We start from the raw sequence: 20288 nt of genomic DNA on the forward strand, positions 1-20288 counted from the left end.
GGAACAAAAATAATTGAATCAAAACTGTCCTGTTGTTCACAACTGCTTTCCCATCACATACAGTAAATGTTGTCAATGTAAATTATACCTTACAACATATTGTGTGATAATTTCAGGTGAGTCATGGTTTGGTTTTGGCTTGCTGTTAACAATTTGTTGCAAGATTTGCTATCTATAAGGAGTACTTACTGATATGAGGGGAACATGCAGTATTGTTTGAACAAACATAAATTAAATGCTTCTGCAGCATGTTACAACCAGGGCCTAGATTACATGAGAGAAAGTGAGGGCTGCAGATGCTGGAGATCAGAGCTGAAAATGTGTTGCTGGAAAAGCGCAGCAGGTCAGGCAGCATCCAAGGAACAGGAGAATCGACATTTCGGGCATAAGCCCTTCTTCAGGAATGAGGTCAGATTACATGAGGTCAGAAATCACATGACACCAGGTTATAATCCAACAGGTTTATTTGAAATCAAAAGCTTTCGGAGTGCTGCTCCTTCATCAGGTGAAGTGGAGGAAAGCACACAGGCACAGAGTTTATAGGCGGAGAGATCATGGTCAGATAATTCCAGGTAATTAAGAGTGTCAAAGGACAGTACAAATAGTGTGAATGGAGTGTCGACAGGCTGAATAACAAGTCTCTGCAGATGATCAAAAGTGTCTGACGGTGTGAGTAAAGTCAAGAGTGTGGTGCTGGAAAAGCACAGCAGATCAGGCAGCATCTGAGGAGCAGGAAAATTCCTGATGAAGGGCTTTTGCCCAAAACATCGATTTTCCAGTTCCTCGGATGCTGCCTGACCCACTGTGCTTTGCCAGCACCACACTCTTGACTCTAACCTCCAACATCTGTAGTCCTCACTTTCGCCGGTGTGAGTTAAGTGTAGCTGAATAGTAAGTGAAGGGATGATCTATGATCTGATTAATTAAGGCAGAGACATAATGACAAAAAAGTCACAAATCTGACTGTGTCCATCTCAGTCCAACCCCCTGCACATCCACATCATTGATGACATGAACTCCTTCTCCTGCCTCGACAGTAATAGAGAATACAGTTAGAGAGAATAGCTTCACCGATGGGCAAAGTTGGACCAAGTAAAATTTAACTTTAACAATTAAAGTTTCCAAATTATCTCACAGAAGCGTTAGTGAAAGAAACAATTTTTTAAAGAATTAACTTGTTGGCGTGCAGCTTGTTCCTCGAGTATGTGGAGCTACTTCCTGAAGTACCAGCCATTCCATTCAGATTGTAATGAACCGTAACCATTAGCCATGTACCATTTAGGTCTTTCTGTGTTCTGAATGTGGTTGGGACTAACTGCCAGAACACAGGGCAATAATCAGGAAACAACTCATTATCATAGAAAATTTGCAAGTTTTCACTGATGCAACAATATTCTGTGAGATTTGTTTGTCATGGAGAAGAGGTTAGTGGAGGTTGATGCAGAAAGTGGAAACAATATCTTCCATTTCTCCTGACAGCCCAGCCTCCTGGCTTGCAGTTTGCTGAGAATCTTCAGCTTTCCAATCCCTTTAGTTCAGGGCTGCTACAAAAGGGAGACTGAGACAGTTGCACCTTGAAATTATATTGCTTCATCTTCAAATGCACAAAAATCAAATGCATATGTTCTCAAGGTGTCCTGGAGCACACATTGTTAATGTGAGACCCCGGTTGGTTACTGCTGTATTGGATCAACATTGCTGTGCATGTTGTAGCTATCTTAAGTTCTCGTATTCACATGTTTCTCCCATTGGTGTTATCAGCAGTCACTTTGTCTTTCCTGTGTGAGAATAGAGAGAGAATGAGAGTTTTTTCCAGTGTTACTATTACAGATCCAGCTTCTCTGCTGTACAAAATCAATTGCCTGAGCTCCAGTTAATTTAAATATTCCAATGCCTATGGTCATTGTTTCTATGCTAGTAATTACAGCTGGGTCTTTCATCCCCAATAGGTGAAGCTTATCTGATCGGTGTAATTGAAAAATATTATATGCAAGTTTTCTCACACTTGACGGGTTCCAGTCTCTGAAAAATTGTTGATTGAAGTGCTAATTTCAGTTCAAATAATTTACTTATTCAACATTGGTTTACTGAAGCTTGCTTTAACCTATGGTCAGATGGTCACTGGGGCCATTTTTAAATCAATGTCTTTCCTATTTAAAATTAAAGATGCGAATGCTGGAGGTCTGAAAGAAAAACAGAAATTGCTGGAGAAACTGAACACATCTGGTAGCATCTGTGGAGAGAAAGTAGAGTTAATGTTTCAAGTCTGCTGATGCTTTATCAGAACTGTTAGCAATGAGGGAAAAGTGGTATTTACACTGAAGATGAAGTTGAAGGTTGGGGGTTGGGGGATGAAGAGGAGAGGTGAGAGGATATGTGGAGTCCAGAGAGAGAGAGAGAGAGAGAGACAGAGAGAAATATAAAAGGGGAGGGTAAACAAGAAAATAATGGATAACAGGCCAGGAGAGGAGAATAACTGAAAAAGTGATAATCAGAGCTAAGAGTATTCTGTCCAGATCCATCACAGCATGATATGGCAACCACTCTTCCCAAGGCTGCAAGAAATTACAGAGAGCTGTGAACACAGCTCAGTCCATCCCAAAACCCTGCCTTCCATCCACTGACTCCGTCAGCAGTTCCCACTGCCTCGGAAAAGCAACCAACATCATCAAAGACGCCTCTCACCCCAACTATACTCTCTTCCACTCTCTTCCATTGGGCAGAAGATATAAACTTCTGTAAACACATACAAACAGATACAAGAACAGCTTCTTCCCCACTGTTATCAGACTTTTGAATGGACCTCTCATGTATTCATTCTGATCTCTCTCTCTCTGTACCTTCTCTGCAGCTGTAACACTCTCTGCACTCTGTTCTGCTAACCTGATGCACTTTTTATGGTACGATCTGCCTGTAGAGCATGCAAAACAACACTTTTCACTCTATCTCGGTACATGTGACAACTATAAATAAATCAATCAACATTCCTGAGTAGGGGGGAATGGGTGAGCTGGACTGAAAGCAACCCATGAATTGTGAGAACCGGCCTAGGAGTAGGTGGCAATGGGTGCGTGTTAAAAACAAGACATGTTAAAACAGGACTGTGTGCGCGGTCATGGCAGGATTGAATCAGGCTCTAAAGTTATTGAACTTGATGTTGAGTTCTAGAAGCTGCAGTGTTCCCAAGGGGAAAATGAGGTGCTATTCATCCAGTTTGCACTGAGCTTCACTGGATCACTGCAGCAAGCCTGAGATGGAGGCGTCAGCCATGGAACACGGTAGGATGTTGCAGCAGCAGGTAACTGGAAGCTCAGGGTTATCGTTGGCAGAACAGAATGTAGGTGTTCACCCCAGTCTACATTTTGTCTCCACAAGGTAGAGGAAACCATACTGAGGGCAGCAAGCTCAAAGAACAACATTTCATTCTTCTTTTGGGCACTCAACATCGAGTTAAATAACTTTAGACTTTGATTCCATCCTTCCATGTTTTTATCCACCCCCACACCCAGTCCTGTTATGACATGCCTTGTTTTTAGCACACTCACCCATTGCCACCTGCTCCACGTCTCTTTTCATATTATATGCTTTGTTTTCAGTACAGCTCACCCATTGCCTCCTACTCACAGTTGCTATTATCACTTATTCAGCTTTTCTTCTGACCTGGCCTGCTTTCTGTAATCTCCTTGGTTACTGACCCTTTTCATATCTCTCTCCCTCTCTCCCTGGGCTCCACCTCCACCTATCAGCTCACCTCTCCCCTTCTGGCTGAAATGAATCCACAGAGGCCGGTATCCCATCACCAAGTCCCCCTTTATTCACACACGGAGAGTCCTTGGCACTGATCCAGCTCCCTCAGAGTCAGCTCTCAGTGTGAACAGGATGTCTGACACTCCTGTTTTTATCTGTCAGCCAGGGCTCCCTAACTGGACCAGGTTAACAGCCCCAATCAGGGAACTCATATTCTATAATGTCCACCTCACTGACCTTGCTACAGTCGCTACATCCCTCCTCCACTTAACCTTGTCTTCAGCATAATCACCATGATTTTCCAGCTGCTAACAGTTCTGATTAAGAATCACTGGACTCAAAACATTCACTCTGCCTTCTTCCCACAGATGCTGTCACACCTACTGAATCTGACCAACAATTTCTGTTTTTGTTTCTATCTTCCGTGAAATCATTTCACTACACAAAAGACTTAGATATTAAAATCAGGTGATTTATGTAAAAATTGACAGTTCCTATTTGATTGTTGTCATGACACAATTGTGAATCAAAAGCCTGATATTAGTCATCACACTTCATAAGAACATTTTCTGTAAGTATCCGGTGTAATTGAGCATTGGCATTTCAGAAAAGGCATTTGTTTCTCAAAGAAAAATCTAAATAAATGCAAAGCGCAGATGGAATAATTGCCTACTAACTGAAAATACAACGATCTTGTTGGTAGATGTAAGACCAAAAAAAAGCTTCTGTTTCTAAGGTTCAAATCACATAATGTTTTTCTCAACTGCACCATTCATGGAACATGTGAACTGTAAATGTCCTGATGGTGGTTCAGTGGTTAGCAGTGCTGCCTCATAGCACCAGAAACCCGGTTTGATTACACCTGCGGACGACTGTCTATGTGGAGTTTGAATGTTCTCCTGTGTCTGTGTGGGTTTCCTCCGGCTGCTTTGGTTTCCTCCCACAGTCCAAAGATGTGCAGCTTAGGTGGATTAGCCAAGGGAAATGCAGGGTCTCAGGAACTGGGGTGAGTTGTTGGGGACATGATGGACCAAATGGCTTGATTCCACAATGGACTGAGCTGCTAGAGGAAGGGGTGGAGGCTGGTACAATTACAACATTTAAAAGGTATCTGGATGGGTATACAAATAAGGAGGGTTTGGAGGGATATGGGCCAAGTACTGGCAAATGGCACTAGATTAGTTTAGGATATCTGGTCGGATTGGGCGAGTTGAACTGAAGGGTCTGTTTCCGTGCTGTACATCTCTATGACTCTATATAGGGATTCTATATTTACTGTGAATGGTCAGGAGATTACATGTCAGCTAAGGAAATGAGCAAAAATAATGGGAACATTTTGAGCTGGAGTCCTACCTGTAAATATTGGTGAACTGACAACAGAACAGTAAGCTGTTTTAATGTGATTGCTTCCCATGAGCAGTAAGATGCACAAGGTAATAAATAGAGTAAATAGCCACAGACCTTTCCCTAGGGCAGAAATGGCTGTTAATAGGGCTCATAATTTTAAGGTGATTGGAGGATTGCATAGGGGAAGTGTCAGAGTTAGGTTCTTTATGCAGAGAGTGGGGAATGTGTAGAATGGACTGCCAGTGGGTGGTAGTAGAAACAGATACATTTGGAACATTTAAGTGCCTGCTGGACAAGCACATGGATGGCAGTAAATTGAGGGATGTGTAGGCTCGGTTGATCTTAGATTAAGATATAGGCTCAGCATAACATCGTGGGCTGAAGGGCGTGTACTGTGCTGTACTGTTCTATGTTCTAAGTCATCTCAGCATCCTTTACAGTGAGGGGCAAGATGGTAGATGTGTACACTGAGTATGGGATTGGGGAATTGAGCAGGAAGAGTAGGGAATCAAAGACATTGGTGGAGAACTGAGTTTGAAGAAGTCTTTCAGCAACATGAAGGAAGGTAGCAAGTCAGTGCTATATGTGGATACCACATGCATATTACACAGCAATACCACAACATTACCTTTCCATCTTCATATTTGACTGCAACAGGACATTTTTTTCTTTCGGTTAACAGTACACTTACCAATTCAGTGTGCACTTACTTGCTGTAATTATAGAAAAAAACAATTGTGCAGGTTTTCTTAAGCTGAACAAAGAAAGAGGTTTGTTGATTATGATAAAACTGATCAGATTTAAATAGGTTCCAATATCCACAACATGAAAGTACAGATAATGGAGGAGGCGAGGGTGGATTTGGCCAAATTATAGTCCGTAAAAAATAAGAGGAATGCAGAATTTGTAGTTTGCGATTCTACTGACTGCAGGCAGAATTCAGTGGTCTTGCTGTTACCGCTGAGGGGCTTGGAGATGTTTTCTTGGATTATTTTGCTGTGCAGCTGAATACTCTCTTTAGGAAAAATCACTGTCTACTGCAGCATCGTTAAAGTTATACAGAAGCTCCAATCCTTACCGTAGGGTGGAGAGAGGGAGAGACAGAGAGGGGAGAAGAAGGGGCGGGTGGGGGGAGGGGGAAAAGAAAGGGGAGAGAGAGAGTCTGAGAGGGAGAAAGATGCTGCAGCGCCATTAACCTTCTTCACTCATTTCTGCCTGATAAAACACTTTAACCATGCAAAGGGCTTGGGCTTATGTGCTGTCTCTCCAACTGCAGTAATTCAAGTATAACTGTATATAACCAAACATAACTGAATTAGCCCATTTGGAGGATTCTCTTAAAAACCAAGCAAGGAACCTTTGAATAGTTCACCTCCAGTTGTTAAATACTGTAGTTGGCTTCCATCGATACCTTGCCAATAAGGTAGGAACACAGGTCCTTCACAACACTTGGGTTTTTACAGACTTCTCTTAATAGGATTAGAATATTGAATACAAATACAAAACAGGTTGAAATCATTTTAGTCTGTTTGAAAGAGTAAATTTTTAAGTCCAAGTCCTGTTTCCAGTCAATAAATTGAAATTTAATATAATCATGTCTTCATACCAACAATAAACATTTGAGACCCTTCAGTACACCAAGCCCACCAATCCACAGTAATCTTTCAGTGTGTTTCGACACTGAATTCCATTTGGCAGCAAATATAAGACCATCTAGCTTCCTCTAGAAACCCAGCCGGATTTCTTCCACATGTATTCAATATAATTACCACCTTGTTAATGTAAAAGTAGTTCTTCTGAATGTCCAGGACTTTTTTTCTTGACCTTTTAAATATGAGCAAACTAACACCTCATCTCTCTGAGGCATTTTACATGGTCTTCAGCACAGGGCTGGGCACTCCCTATGTCAGCTTGTGTACTCATTCACTGAAGGCAGGATTATCTGTGCTGATCATCTTTCTGAAGAGATTATCTTTCTCTGCACTTTCTCTAAACTGTAAAACTATATTCTGCATTCTGTTCTATTACCCTGATGTACTTATTTAAATCACGATTTGGAGGTGCTGGTGTTGGACGGGGTGCAGGAAATTAAAGATCACACAACGCCAGGTTATAATCCAATGGGTTTATTTGGAAGCACTAGCTTTCGGAGTGCTGTTCCTTCATCAGGTGATTTATCACAATCACCTAATGAAGGAGGAGTGCTCTGAAAGCTAGTGCTTCCAAATAAACCTGTTGGACTATAACCTGGCGTTGTGTGACTTTACACTTGTGTAAGGAATTATTTGTCTGGTTAGCACATTAATGAATACTTTTCACTGTATCTTGGTCCACGTGACAATAATGAATCAAATCAAAATCAAAGATAACAGCGGTTCAGAGGTACAGTAGGGTGGGTTTAATTCACTCTCTGAGAAAGTGGGAGGGGGAAGAAGCCACCTGAATGTTTAAGAAACTCTTGGAGATGCACTTGAGGAGGGTGAGAGTCTGAGAGCTGGAAGCTGGGATCAGACTAGATCACTCTTTGTGTTATAAATCTCTGTTTTTCTAAGTTTCACCCACCTACTGGTGGAGACTGGAGCTTGAACACCTGAAGATGAAGAGGAATTTTTTTTTTAAGTATTGCAAAGATCCTCTCCCTTACTCTGGGGAAGATGTGGGAGAACATTGTTTAGACCACTGTTGCAATATTGCGTGTAATTCTGGTCTCCTTCCTATCGGAAAGGTGCTGTGAAATTTGAAAGGGTTCAGAAAAGACTTACAAGGATGTTGCCAGGGTTGGAGGATTTGAGCTATAGGGAGAGGCTGAACAGGCTGGGGTTGTTTTCCCTGGAGCGTCGGAGGCTAAGGGGTGACCTTATAGAGGTTTACAAAATCATGAGGGCATGGATAGAGTAAATAGATAAGGTCTTTTCCCTTGGGTGGGGGAGTCCAGAATTAGAGGGTGGCAGGTGGGACTGGATTGGTTTGGGATATCTGGTCAGCATGGACGGGTTGGACTGAAGGGTCTGTTTCCGTGCTGTACATCTCTATGACTCTATAACAGACCATTGGGTTTGAGCCTGTGTTTCAATGTAGGGATTCCCAGATGCATCCCTAATTTACCCCAAAAAATTACCTGCGGTCTCTTCCTGACTCTTTGGGCTAGGAGGTTGGGATGGAGTGAGCAAGGTGATGGGGGGGGGGGGGGGCAGGTGGAGTTAGCACTAAAGACCACAGGTGAACACACCCAGCTCCTATGCCAGGACAATCCTTGTTTTCAATTGCTTATTAACTCAGGGATTTAGAAACTGTAGTGGCTGAGACATATTTAGGCAGTCTCACTGTCTTTGATGATTGAATATGAATCATGTACCTCACTCTCACAAACAAACACACACACACATGCATTTCTATATCTGTGCTGTTTTGTTGCAATGTATGCCTTTTTTGCTCTTCATTCTATTATCTAAAATTAAATTGCACATTTTCCAGTGTTTACATATTTTATTTAAAAGCATTATTATCGAGGTATTTTCCCCTAATAGAAACCTGAAAGAAGCTGCAGAATAATGATTTTTATATCATTGTTTCTTTTTTTTTTAAATCCTCCTTCCAACTCAGTCCCCAACCTGCTGACCCCTCCCCAGCCACTCCATCACATCACCACATCCTTCACCCACTACCCAAGAAAGCTGCAGGGTGTTGTCTAGTGGAACAAACTGAGCCAGAGAGCTTCAAGAGGCCCCTAGACCACAACGGGAATTGATGAGCATTCCTCCAAATGATCCCCTCTCCTCTTTGCCCCTGTTGGGTGTTACTCATTGTGTTGTAGGGTTTTACCTCGGATGTGTCAGCATCAACAAGCTTCATCTGTTGAGTCTCAGTGACACTTTGCTAACTATCAAGAGAGTTCATGATGAACAGACACTGTCCTGCCTACAGTTCCTTCATCTCTCCCACAGTATACACACACACACAGATACAGAGACATAGACACAGGCACACACGGATACAGACACAGAGGCAGAGTATCTCACACAGACACAGGTACACACAGATACAGACACAGAGGCAGAGTATCTCACACAGACACATGTACACACAGATACAGACACAGAGGCAGAGTATCTCACACAGACACAGGCACATATATGTACATAAGCACATGCATGCACAGACCACACACACACACACACACACACACACACCCACACACACACACAATTACTCACATTAGAGCCAAATCTGTACAATTTAAAGGGAATGTATGCAATTGCAGGGACTGGCTTGTGGTACTGCCAGCTACTTAAAATGTATGGAATTAAAAAATATTCTTCCAACAAAATTAACTAGTCAAACGGAAATTGTTCTTTCCTGTATAAATGCAAGTCTGCGCCTTTCGCTTCCATTTTGAGAAATGGTTTGTGAGTTGAGTAGTTTTATTTTAAAAGTAACAAATCTCAGAAAAGGCCATTCAGCCCATTGATTCTGTGCTGGCCTGTAATGATCTGACTGTACTAATCGCATGTTCCAGCTTTTGGTCCATATCTCTGCAGGCTTTGGCAATGCAAATGAATCTTAAAATACTCGTTAAATTGCTCTTAGAAGCGTTTGTGACTCAACTACCATTTCAGGAACAAAGGAAAACAGAAAGTGCTGGAGAAACTCAGCAGCTCTGATAACATCTGTGGAGAAAGAAACAGAATGAATGTTTTAAGTCTAAGGTGACTGCTCTTCAGAATGTTCAGTTTGTATAGAATCCTGAAAAATGATACAGATGAGTGAAGAGAATAGGCAAAACCTTGGCAGATGAAGTAGGTTGGCAGGAAGGATAGAAACATGGTACATTATTTAAATAGAGAGAAATTGCAGAATGCGACAGTGCAGAGGGATCTGAGTGTACCGTTGTACATTAATCACAAAAAGTTAATGTGCAGATACAACAAGTAATTGGGAAAGCTAATGGAATGAAAGTCTATATTACAGGAGGGATAGAGTAGAGGAACATAAGAACAGAAGTAGGCCATTCAGCCCCTTAAACCCATACTACCATTCAATGAGATAGAGTCATAGAGTCATCCAGCACAGTCCAGCTCGTCCATTCTGATCAGACATCCCAATCTGAACAAGTCCCATTTACCAGAATTTGACCCTGGCTGATCTCTGACCTAACTCCATATCCCTGTCTTTGGCCCATATCCCTAATAGCTTTGCTTAGCAAAAGAATTATTTATCTCAGATTTCAAATTAACAACTGATCCAGTATTCACTGCCATTTATGGAAGAGTTTCAAACCTCTCCAACTCTTTGTGTGTAGGAATGTTTTCTAATATCTCTCCTGTACAGTCTGACCCTAATTCTCAGACTATGCCCCTAGCTCTAGAATCCCCAACCAATGGAAATAGTTTACTTTTATCCAGCCTTTCTTGAAGATTTCAATCAGACCACCCCTGAACCTTTAAAATTCTAAAGAATAATAAAGTAGACAGGTCTTTACCAGGCATTGGTGAGACTGCATCCAGAAATCTATTCATCTTAATTAAGAAGAGATGATCTTATTGAAACATATACGATTCTGGGCCAATAAGATATAGTTGGACAGCTCTGCCAAAGTTTTATCAACCATGTTGTCTACCACTGCATGATTCCTTTCACAAACCCCATTGCTAAAGGGCTTTCTGCTGCTGATATCATAACTATTATGTTTCAATTTCACACACATAACTCTGAATTCAACATTAATAAACTCCCTGCCCCTCCAGTTATTGGTGAGAAATTGTCAGTGGTCCAAGTTCAGACCATATTCACTTTTCCATTACCTTATCCACAAATATTTTCTGATCCTAACTATGAAATATAGTTAATTGACAAAATCTGGTTGTAAAATCCATAAAATATAAAATGAATTTTTTTTTCTCAGCATTCTATAAAATCCATGGCCAGTGTCTTGTTGAAATCGCTTGCGAAAGGCAGACTTTTTAATTGGCTACCTTGATTTCCTTTGGTTTTTTTGTACAAATTTGACATTTATCAGATCGCTTACATGAACTTCTACTCTCCCCATTTATTCCCCATCCTATGACTAGACATTTTCACCTTGTGGAGAACAGATGGCCAGATTACCAATGCAATTTTAACAATTGACTTTTTGCCTTCTAAATTTCTATCTTTTGATGTCAACTACACTCATTTAATTCCATTATTGAGAGGTTATGTTCCAGCAAAGATTATGTTCCAGTAAAGGAATACAGGAGTGTTCAATGTTGTAAACTGAATATTCACATATTTTCAAAATACAATAGCGTTTTGTTTTCTGTATCCAGTTTCAACTATACAAACAAATTACTGCAAGTGCTGGAATCTGTACTGAAATCATAAAATGCTGGAGATCACAGCGGGTCAGAGCTCTGTTGAAGAGTCATCTAGACTTGAAATGTTAGTTTGCTCTGTCTCCATGGATGCTGCTTTATCTGCTGAGATTTCCAGTTTCAACTGTGCTTCCTTCATTGATGGAGAATCGACATTTTAGTTCCCCAATAGTCTCAGTAAGGCTTATTCCTGAAACGTCGATTCTCCTGCTCCTCGGATACTGCCTGACCTGCTGTGCTTTTCCAGTGTCACACTCTCGACTCTGATCTCCAGCATCTGCAGTCCTCACTTTCTCCTTCCTTCATTGATGGCCTACCTACTAATGGTGGTGTTTCACTGAACACTGTATCCATGCAAATAAATTATTGATTCCAGCTGTTTGAAAAGGAATGAGCACTTTTTTAGATTTTAGAGAAATATTAATCCAAACCTACAACTGGTAGAACTTTCAATTTCTTCTTTTTGGATCCTTTTTACTCAAAGAATCTTGATCATATTTTAGTGAGTCCATGCCATTCATGGTAGATGTGCACCCACCCTCCAGTGGTTCACTCTTAAGTGCCCTCTGGGCAATTAGGGATGGGCAATAAATGCTAACCCAACCAGAGACACCCAAATCCCATGAATGAATAGAAACAATAAAAGCACACTTTGGGAAATTTTGAAATCTTCCATGTGATCTACAGAATTCCATTATATACTAGACTCAGTCTTTATAAATTTGTCAAAATCTGCTCATGCCTCATAAGCAGTCAATAATTCATCTCTTGGATAAATGATATTAGTGAAAGTTAACTAGCTGTTCAACCCATGTTCACATCATCAGGGTCCAAACCTAAAGAACGCATTGCTTCTTATCCAGTTTCTGTACAATAATGAAAGTGCTAAGGCCATAACTTGTTTCCTCATTGATGAAGAGGTAACATAGGTCGACACTGTTCTTTTGTTGTTCCAATAGTTATCCAAACAGAGGTGGACAATCATACCTCAAAACTTTACATTTTGACTGCACCATCCTCTGTTACCAATGTAAGACACTCGCAATATCATGCTGCAACTATACAAAACGCTGGTGCGGCCACACTTGAAATATTGTATACAGTCTGGTCCCCATATTTCGGGAAGGATAGATAGATAGATAGATAGATAGATAGATAGATAGATAGATAGACAGACAGACAGACAGACAGACAGACAGACAGACAGACAGATAGAAAGAAAGAAAGAAAGAAAGAAAGAAGAATACAGTGCAGTACAGGCCCTTCGGCCCTCGATGTTGCGCCGATCCAAGCCCACCTAACCTACACTAGCCCACTATCCTCCATATGCCTCTCCAATGCCCGCTTAAATGCCCATAATGAGGGAGAGTCCACCACTGCTACTGGCAGGGCATTCCATGAACTCACGACTCGCTGAGTAAAGAACCTACCCCTAACATCTGTCCTATACCTACCACCCCTTAATTTAAAGCTATGCCCCCCTAAACTGCACACAATATTCCAGATGCGGTCGTACCAGAGTCTTATACAACTGCATCATGACCTCAGGGCTCCGGAACTCAATTCCTCTACCAATAAAAGCCAGTACGCCATATGCCTTCCTCACCGCACTATTTACCTGGGTGGCAACTTTCAGAGATCTGTGTACATGGACACCAAGATCCCTCTGCTCATCCACACTACCAAGTATCCGACCATTAGCCCCGTACCCCATCTTTTTGTTATTCTTCCCAAAGTGAATCACCTCACACTTAGCTACATTGAATTCCATTTGCCACCTTTCTGCCCAGCTCTGCAGCTTCTCTATATCCTGCTGTAACCTGCCACATCCTTCCTCACTGTCAACAACTCCTCTGACTTTCGTATCATCCGCAAACTTGCTCACCTAACCTTCTAACCCCTCTTCCAGGTCATTTATAAAAATGACAAACAGCAATGGTCCCAAAACAGATCCTTGCGGAACACCGCTAGTAACTGCACTCCAAGATGAACCTTTGCCATCACTACTACCCTCTGTCTTCTTCCAGCCAGCCAGCCCCTAATCCAAACCTCCAACTCACCCTCCATGCCATACCTCCGTATTTTTTGCAGTAGTCTACCATGGGGAACCTTATCAAACGCCTTACTAAAATCCATATACACCACATCTACTGCTTTCTCCTCGTCCACCTCCTTAGTCACCTTCTCAAAGAATTCAATAAGGAAGCATTGGAAAAGGTGCAAAGGAGATTTACCAGGATGTTGCCTGGTCTGGAGGGAAAGTCTTATGAGGAAAGGCTGAGAGACTTAGGTCTGTTCTCATTGGCAAGATGAAGGCTAAGAGGAGATTTGATAGAGACATACAAGATGATCAGAGGATTAGATAGGGTAGACAGTGAAAGTCTTTTTCCTAGGATGATGACATCAGCGTGTACGAGGGGGCATAACTACAAATTGAGGGGTGCTAGATTTAAGACAGATGTCAGAGGTAGGTTCTTTACGCAGCGAGTGGTAAGGGTGTGGATTGCCCTGCCTGCCAATGTAGTCAACTCAGCCACATTAGGGGCATTTAAACAATCCTTGGATTAGCACATGGATGATTTTGGAATAGTGTAGGGGGACGGGCTGAGAATAGTTCACATGTCGGTGCAACATCGAGGGCTGAAGGGCCTGTTCTGTGCTGTATTGTTCTATGTTCTATAAAATGACAGTTTTTGAACTTTTAGTAATAACTTCAATTCGGTTACCCGCACTCCATAAGACTCACACCCCATTGATTACTACTTCTCCAAGTTTATACCACTATTAATACGCATTTAACCATTAATATATCCACTACCAATTCCTTTATTCCATTAGATATTGGCATTCTTTCAAACCACAGTAGATAACAGTAACCAAAATCTATTTGTCTCCATTTCAAAATCCAAATCCAGAAGTAAAAATATATATTAAACATCTTTCATCACATTTATTATAAATTTTGACAATTACTCTCTCATTGACTGATAAATATTGGCCAATTGGGAATAATTGTCCCCAAGACATACGGATAAGGCTGAGTGTATCATAGAGTCATAGAGATGTACAGCACGGAAACAGACCCTTCGGTCCAACCCGTCCATGCCGACCAGGTATCCCAACTCAATCTGGTCCCACCTGCCAGCACCCAGCCCATATCCCTCCAAACCCTTCCTGTTCATATACCCATCCATACGCCTTTTAAATGTTGTTATTGTAATAGCCTCCACCACTTCCTCTGGCAGCTCATTCCATACACACATCACCCTCTGCCTGAAAACATTGCCCCTTAGGTCCCCTTTATATCTTTCCCCTCTTACTTTAAACCTATGCCCTCTATTTCTGGACTCCCCCAACCAGGGAAGAGACCTTGCCTATTTATCCTATGTGCCCCTCATGATTTTATAAGGTCGCCCCTCATGATTTTATATGGTCACCCCTCAGCCTCTGGTGCTCCAAGGAAAACAGCCCCAGCCAATTCAGCCACTCCCTATAGCTCAAATCCTCCAACCCTGGCAACCTCAGAGATGAGAAGTAAATTTCTTTCATTCATTCACAGGATGTGGGTGTTGCTGGCTCGCCTGACATTTATTGCCCATCCCTAATTTCCCAAAGAGCATTAACAAGTCAACCACGTTGCTGTGGGCCTGAAGTCACATATAGGCCTGACTGGGAAAGGATGGTAGATTTCCATCCCTCTAGGTCATTTCTTGGCAATTGGCAATGTTTTCATGACCATCAGTTTTATTGAATTCAAATTCCAACATCTGCTATGAACCCAGGTCCTCAGAACATTACCTAGATTAATAGTCCAACAATAAGACCACTTGACCATCGCTTCCCCCTAGCTAGTTTGCCAAAAGTCTCCCAATTAAAGGTTTCTTCCAAAGTACTGAACTATGACATTCCCTCGTGGATGGGTCTGGCTGATTCAGGAGAATAAATTAACAATCCCTAATCCACAGAAATATATATCCAAACAGCAACAATAACTGAGAGGAATCCTGTAATGCTGCCTTCCACTTGTACAGGAGCGTGGTCACAATGAGAGTCTACTGGGAAATAAAATGAGCCATAAACCTTTTAAAAACAAACTATTTCCAGCTCCTGAAGAGTGGAGATTGGGGAAAGTTTCATCAATTGTGGCAGAGGTTCAGACATTATGTGCAAGAAAAGTAGTGGAGAATACAAAAGGGTTAAGAGTTCAAAACTAATAGGTTCTTTAACAAAACACCAGCTACTGGGTTTTACAGTGTTATAGTTTGGGAAGTGCAGCATTAAAGTGTGATATACTCAAAGGTCACGTCAGATAATGAATAGATATGTATATAGTTTGTTTTTCTTTTTTGTTGAACTTGAAGAAATGTAAATGTTAAATCATAAAAATTATACATTCCTTTCAATTCAATTAAAAACATCAGGTTAAAAACACACACACACACGCGCACACACACACTCACAATGCTGGAAAGAGTGAGTGAATCAGAGAATGCTGTAGTCGGTGTTAATTTTTGAGGTTGATGAATGTTCATCATTTGAACAGCAGCTTCTGCAAAGATTCTGCTTCTATTGTTTTCAGCTTCTCTGGACCCATCGTGTTTCTTTACTTGTCTCATTTCTGACTGTCTTTTACCTTCCACTTTCACTCCCTTTTGTCATTTTACCCCTTGGTCTTACCCCTGCTCCCTTTCCCTGCTGCTGTTCTTACTGAGAAACTATTTTTACTCGAATCGTTTTCAGTTCTGACAAAGGTAGGTGGAGTTTTATATACCCTCTCTGTGGTGATAGGAGGCATTAAATCAGGTGGAAGGTGGTGAGTGGGGGTCCCATACCCTTCCTATCCACTGCCCCCCGTAGGGTATAAGGGTGATCTACTTGTCTCGCTGCCAATTCAGGGTCTGAAGTGGGAAATTGAATATGCTGGGGTCACTAGCTGCAAGTGACCCAGGTCACAGGTGAATGAGAGCAGGTCCAGAGTCAGTGGGGAGTTGGCAGTAAGGAGGTGGGGGTTGTGGATGGGGAGGTGCCAGAGGCAGGGAGAGAGACTTTGTACTCATTAGGGCACCCCCCCCCCCCCCCTTCTTCCTGCTGGCACAGAGTGCCTGGCAACAAGGAACACAACCAACCCCCTCCCCCAAGGAGCTGATACTGAAACCCAAAAGGATTTGCTTCTTGTCTTCCCCACAGGGTGAAAGCCCAAATTGGCGCTGGTTTAAGATCAGAGAAAGTCCTGAGAGGCTGATTAGTTATCCAGAGAAAAATAAACTCCAGAAACTGAAGGCTTTACTATGTCAGAGAGTAACTCACATTAAGAACAAAGTAAGCTGTGTTAGCAATTTGTTTAGGGGCCTCACAAAGAGGCATCGATGAAAAAAATACCATTGAACAAATGTTTGCAGGAAAGAAACCAATTACAGCCTGAACGAGGAACTTTAAAGTCTCTAGGGTTGAGTATCTGCGAGATAGTTGTTTAGAGTAAAATATTCAATCTACTTTTCTGATAGTTGTTATAAGATCATCTCAACTAGTCCTTAGACAATTCGAAATAGTTTGTGAATTGTTTTCTTTTTTATGTAAGAAACCATGACATTTTCTTGTCAATCGAACATTGTTAGCTTCTTATGAGCATCTTCAGTGACTGACAATCATGGTAAATCAATGGCAGAATTATGACTAACGGTCTCTTCAGCCAAGTTTTGTTTTAGGATCTGACTTGCCCGACATTACCATGAGCTAGGATTGTAACAATTCAGAAGCTAGTACTAAAAATGAAAGACTTGCATTTACATAGTGTCTTTAATGACCTCAGGACATCTTAAATCACTTTATTTCAATGTATTTCATTGGCAGTCTGGTCAGTATTGGAGGAAATGCAGCAACCGATTTACAGACAGTAAACTCCCCCATGCAGCAATGTGATCGTGATTATGATCTTTAATCTGTTTTTAGTTGGTTGTTAACTTAAAGATGAATATTGGCCAGAGTAGAGGGGAAGCATTCACTTCACCGTCTTGAAATAGTACCCAGCAGAGATGGAAGGCAGAGCCTTGGTTAATGTTTCATGGGTGGGCTGTTGTCTGGAGGGTCAAGGTGGACTCAATGGGCTGAATGGCCTGTATCCATGGTGTAGGGATTCTATGATTACCACAATCCTCTGGATATCTGTTCTCATGTAATTGTGTAGCAGAAAGTATAAGGGACTGTCAGAGAATACAGGAGGATATAGATAGACTGGAGAGTTGGGCGGAAAAGTGGCAGATGGATTTCAATCCAGACAAATGTAAGGTGATGCATTTAGGCAAGACTAATTCTAGAGCTAATTATACAATGAAGGGAAGAGCCTTGGGAAAAGTTGATGGGCAGAGGGATCTGAGAGTGCAGGTCCACTGTACCCTGAAGGTGGCAGCACAGGTGGATAGAGTGGTCAAGAAGGCATATAGTATGCTTGCCTTAATTGGATGGGGTGTTGTGTATAAGAGCTGACAAGTCATGTTAAAATTGTACAGGACGTTGGTTCGGTTGCATTTGGAATACTGTGTACAGTTCTGGTCACCACATTATCAAAAGGATGTGGACACTTTGGAGAGGGTGCAGAGAAGGTTTACGGGGATGTTGCCTGGTATGGAAGGTGCTAGCTATGAAGAGAGGTTGAGTAGGTTAGGTTTATTTTATTAGAAAAAAGGAGATTGAGGGGGGCCTGATTGAGGTTTACAAAATCATGAAGGGTATAAACAGGGTGGATAGAGACAAGCTTTTTCCCAGGCTGAAGGATTCCATAACGAGAGGTCACGCTTTCAAAGTGAGAGGTGGAAAGTTTAAGGGGGATACACGTGGCAAGTACTTCACACAGAGGGTGGTGGGCGTTTGGAACGCGTTGCCAGCTGAGTTGGTAGAGGCAGGCACGGTAGATTAATTTAAGATGTGTCTGGACAGATGCATGAGTAGGTGGGGAGCAGAGGGATACAAATGCTTAGGAATTGACCGACAGGTTTAGACAGTACATTTTGATCAGCTCAGGCTTGGAGGGCCGAAGGGCCTGTTCCTGGGCTGTAAATTTTCTTTCTTCTTTGTTCTTCATGCGCCACTTTCAGATGCTGCACCATTACCCTCTCCCTGATCCACGCCCCTCTCCCTGACCCACACCCACTACCCTCTCCCTGACCCACATCACTTCCATCTCCCATGCTTCTCTCCTTTAAGACAATCCTGAAAGTCAGTCTGTTTGACCACAGCATTCGGCCATTTTCCTAAATATTTGTTCATGTGACACTCTGATAAATATTGTTTGACAGTGTAACAGTGGAAACAGGACTTTGTACTATGTCAGAGGCACATTAATACAAGCTGTCATTATTAAAGCCCACAATTCACCCTGCGTGGCAATCACAGACTTGTGTATGTCTGAAAAAGCTCATTGATATGGAGGTGAACAGGATCCTGGGTAGATGGCAGAATGTAGAAACTCATCCATTTGCAGCTGTAATACTGTGAGCAGTTTTGGGTCTCTAATCTAAGGAAAGATAGACTGACACTCGGCTGGTATTGGAGGGACTGTCTTCCGAGACCAGGTTGGGTAGGTTATTGCCTGTTCTCTCTGGAGTTTCACAGAATCAGAGGTGACCTTATTGAAACATATAGGATTCGTAAGGGCCTTGACAGGGTAAATGTAGAAAAGTTGTTTCCCCTTATGGAAGAGTCTAGGACCAAAGGCAATAATCTCTGAATAAGGGGTTGACCATGAAAGATAGTGATGGGAAGGAATTTCTTCTCTCAGAGGGGAGTAAATCTGTGGAATTCTTTACCCGAGAGTGCTATAGAGGTTGTGTTGTTAAGTATGTTCAAGGCTGAGACAGACAGAGTTTTTAATCAGGAAGGGAATCAAGGGTTATGGTGAAAAGGCAGGAAAGTGGTGTTGAGGATTATCAGATCAGCCACGATCACATGGAAAGGTGGAGCAGAACATAGAACATTCCAGCACAGTACAGACCCTTCGGCCCTCAATGTTGCACCAACCCATGAAACCAATCTGAAGCCCATCTAACCTACACTATTCCATTGTTATCCATATGTTTATCCAAAGGTAAACAGACTTAATGGACCCAATGGTCTACTTTCACTCCTACCTCTTATGATCTTATGGTCAGTCCACTCAGGAAGCTGGAATTATTGGTTTTGAAAGTGAATATTTGTGATTCTGTGGCTGCTTCACCAAAGTCCTGTGGCCCACTCATTGTGAATCCACCTCAGGGCCTGTCCCAATATTCCAGCCCCCAGGCCTTCCTAATCTGGGGGGGGGGGGGGTGAGTGGCACTGAGCCACCCACTGAGAACATCCCTCACCCCCCCACCCCCACACAGTCAGCTGGGCCACCCACTGAGAACACCCCTCACCCCCCACCCCCACACACAGTCAGCTGGGCCACCCACTGAGAACACCCCTCACCCCCCACCCCCACACACAGTCAGCTGGGCCACCCACTGAGAACACCCCTCACCCCCCACCCCCACACACAGTCAGCTGGGCCACCCACTGAGAACACCCCTCACCCCCCACCCCCACACACAGTCAGCTGGGCCACCCACTGAGAACACCCCTCACCCCCCACCCCCACACACAGTCAGCTGGGCCACCCACTGAGAACACCCCTCACCCCCCACCCCCACACACAGTCAGCTGGGCCACCCACTGAGAACACCCCTCACCCCCCACCCCCACACACAGTCAGCTGGGCCACCCACTGAGAACACCCCTCACCCCCCCACCCCCACACACAGTCAGCTGGGCCACCCACTGAGAACACCCCTCACCACCCCCACCCCCACATACTCAGTTGGACCACCCACT

At 42.7% G+C, this 20288-nt stretch overlaps 1 protein-coding gene and 1 long non-coding RNA gene across 13 annotated transcripts in view; one reads left to right on the top strand and one right to left on the bottom strand.

Annotated features, from left to right (window-relative positions):
- Nucleotides 1-20288, top strand: part of LOC122563474 (proto-oncogene tyrosine-protein kinase Yrk-like) — a 300778-nt gene that overhangs the window by 205357 nt on the left and 75133 nt on the right. The window lies entirely within an intron of this gene.
- LOC122563475 overlaps nt 15075-20288 on the bottom strand; it is a 5970-nt gene continuing 756 nt past the window's right edge. Inside the window, exons 2-3 of the long non-coding RNA XR_006315617.1 lie at nt 17832-17837; nt 15075-15109 (exon numbers count right to left, since the gene is read on the bottom strand). This is a non-coding gene — a long non-coding RNA (uncharacterized LOC122563475). The remainder of the gene's footprint in view (nt 15110-17831; nt 17838-20288) is intronic.

The sequence above is a fragment of the Chiloscyllium plagiosum genome, chromosome 27 (genome assembly GCF_004010195.1).
Source record: "Chiloscyllium plagiosum isolate BGI_BamShark_2017 chromosome 27, ASM401019v2, whole genome shotgun sequence".
Taxonomy (NCBI): Eukaryota; Metazoa; Chordata; class Chondrichthyes; order Orectolobiformes; family Hemiscylliidae; genus Chiloscyllium; species Chiloscyllium plagiosum.